This window comes from Cantharellus anzutake, assembly GCF_015039405.1.
Source record: "Cantharellus anzutake strain C23 chromosome Unknown EI90scaffold_333, whole genome shotgun sequence".
NCBI classification, from domain to species: domain Eukaryota; kingdom Fungi; phylum Basidiomycota; class Agaricomycetes; order Cantharellales; family Hydnaceae; genus Cantharellus; species Cantharellus anzutake.
Genome location: NW_024067283.1, coordinates 46,589 through 49,862, shown reverse-complemented (window position 1 = coordinate 49,862; position 3,274 = coordinate 46,589).

The window sequence follows — 3,274 nt, the reverse complement described above, 5'->3', positions numbered from 1 at the left end:
ACCAGCGCTCCCCGGACCTGGCGCATCGAATCAGCAATATTGAGGAATGTTTGCGCCAATTGAATCTATATGCTCGTCAGTTTTGCAGCACGGGACGGGGTACACTACGCACGGAATCAATGGCGTAATGTGAGCCGCAGGGAATATCACTCAATGTCCTTGGTGATGCATTTCCGTATATCTTTGCTGCAATGGCTGCCATATAGTCGAGAACAGCAGAGTGCGATCTGACTCCGAAGAAAACGGTGTGGAATGACAGAGGTTGACTATGATGCGGATCAAATAATTGTCAGGGGACCCGACGTTGACCAATACTGACCCTAAAGAAACAGCCATATTACAGATCGAACGGACCTCTTCCGATGGTGCAGGGGCTTCGCCGTCGGACAAGAAAACAACAACCGGAGCCCTGAAAATCAGTATATCAGTGTTGAGAGTCAACATTTGACCATAAAACGTTGATGAACCTATCTGCGCTCCAATTGAGCTCCATGACTCTCTGAGCTTCTCTCATCGCAGCAGCAAAATCCGTTCCTCTACCAGGACTCACAGCTAGGAGAGGTTCCAAGAGTGCGTCGGCGCCTCGGGCAATGTCGTTGTCAACTATGGTCTGTAGACGGATCTTCCATGAAAACCTAATGAAAGAAGTCGGGAAGACTTACAGTAGCGGTTGACGAAAATACGATTACTGAGTACGCATCGTGCCTTACAACTCCCGGTACGGCACCTGCACGAGCCGTCCAGAAACTATAAACAGCAGAGAGTACAGCACCATATCTATTGTTGTTGCGACGGGTGATCCGGCTAGTCGCTGCCTGTCCAGCAAGTGGAAGTCGATCCCCATTGGACATGGATGACGATGAGTCCAACACGAATATCCTGCGTGATGGAGTGAGTCTGTAAAGACAGCACTGCGGCGAAAGAGTTTCCCATACACATGGTAAGTAGCCTGGTAAAGCCCCGGGTTTTTGCAGTTGAACGAATGACCGTCCCGAGAGGTGTACCCTGTAGTACTCCGAGTATTTGGCTCATGGAACATGGGAAGGATACAGTAAGAACGTTGTGGCCTGGTATTCCCGGTGGCTTTATGTTCGTCACCTAGGTATACATTGAGCTAATGTTTCCTCCATTCACTATCCGCGATTTACGAACCAATGCATTCCGAATCACTAAGGTAAAGGTGAGATCACGAAGTGAGTGAAAAATGCTAACATACCACTTGGAGAAATCATCTTGGAGATCTTGAGGGTAAGGATCTACGGATTTCATTAGAGACTGGAATTCGAATACCAATTCATCAAAGTCACCTCGAAAACCTAAATCATTGGACCGGAGGCTCAGAGGTTCAGAAGTGGAGGATATCGGTAAAACTGGCTCATCGTGTACCTGTTCGTGCCCAACACAAAGCATGCGTAATCCAGTCTTTATCCCTCTTTGGTTCTGGATTCATTCTTGAAATGATATGTTCCACTGTGTCATCGACACAACGTTCACCTTCCTGGGCACGGCAGAAGTCAATGTGCGCGTGCCGACCCAACTCTTTGCAGGACATATTGCAATACATCGGAGCACCGGAGTCGCCTGTACTGAACTTCCTACTAGCAATCTCCCGAACGGCAGAATCGTCTCCCTCAAAACTCCAGCAGGTCTGTTCCATGTTACCGTGCGTAGTGCTATGCGACCCACGATGATCTTTGAATTCTGAGTTAGTCTGAATTTTCACACATCAAATCTTGGGCCAACCTATAGCAAGATTACAGAAATAAGAGCAAAAGGGACAACGAGCCTCGCAGAAGTGGAACTCAACTCCATTCGCTGTATGACTGTGCACTCCGTCATGTCCCAATCTGTTCTTGGGGATACGGACAGCGCAGGGGAGCTTGTTCGCAATTTGAGTGTACTGCGAAGATCGTCGAGAATCAGAATACAACCCAATCTATATCGCCACGTACCTTCGTATACTGAAAAGTCTCGTTGCGGCCGACGAATGTGGTCTCGATAGAGCGGGGAGCAGAGTCAATTTTGCATATTCCCCGTGATCCGCAATACTCTTTGCAATCATGTTCTTGCCTTGACACTATATTAGTCACAATCACGATTTCAAGGATTAACGAACCCGCAGAGGTGAATTGCACCGTTCTGAAGTGGATGGATATGTGATTCCACCGAACACAGACGACTACAGAGTCGGCATTTAGCTGGACACGTTATCCTGTTTTCACACTGGTGGGAGTCGTGTTCATCGCGGCTACAATGTAGATCTCATTAACGCCGGGGGCATCATAGCTCGTGGAATCCCATACCAATCGATTGCGCAGGGTTTCGAGCATAACGGTGAACCATCTTGCTCGATCAAACCGAGACGACAAGGTTCACCGCAGAAGTGGATGCGCGTAGAGCATAGATGGACGGCATCTTGGTGTCCGACGGGCTAGGAACAACGATATATATTAATCCCCTTGCCTCAGATTAAGCAATGACACTTGCTTTTGTACAGGCATGTTGGCATCCCCTTCTATCCTGCAGATAACAGGGTTCACTGCACACGTGCTGAGTCACGTCGCATCTTCACACAGATCAGTGGCCTAGCCACTCGGTGGCGTGTTCAAAAGAACGCTCACATATGACTGCCATCATGACCAGCTCTGTCTGGAATTTGAGGAGAATCATCATGGGAAAGCTACGTTGACTCACCTCATGCCACAAAGTTTTTCCTGGGTCCCGGATCCACATTCATCACACATCAAAGCACAGCGATGGTCAGTGGTGCAATCGTGTTCGCTCAAATGGTGCTTGGACAGGATACATTTGAGGTTGCAGTTGTTGCAGTTGACTCCACACAGATCTACACCCGCAAAGAGTTCCAGTGAAAGTTGACTGAAATGGCGATAAAGCAGCTGAATGTCGATTTGTTCGGAGAATCTGGTTGTATTTGAGCCAATCCATCTCCTGACATACTCTATTCGCTCCTCCGCTTGCCGGTGCAAAACCTTTGCAAGCGAGTTAAACCACTCTGAATCCGGGACGCGTTGACGCATGGCTGTGATGGCAGCAGGTGCCCTGTCGCCGCAATTTGACCAGGAGTTCATCTCTGACCTCGGAATCTTTCATAAGGAAGTCGAGGTAAAAATGATTTTGAATGGTTGCTTCGGACTGAATTTCTTCATCGGTATCTAGATTCTGTCGGACAGGCTTAACCATATAGAGCGGAATATTCTGTTTCTTCCTACCTTGAGATAGCTGTCCATGTTTCTAACCTCCGTGATACCATATG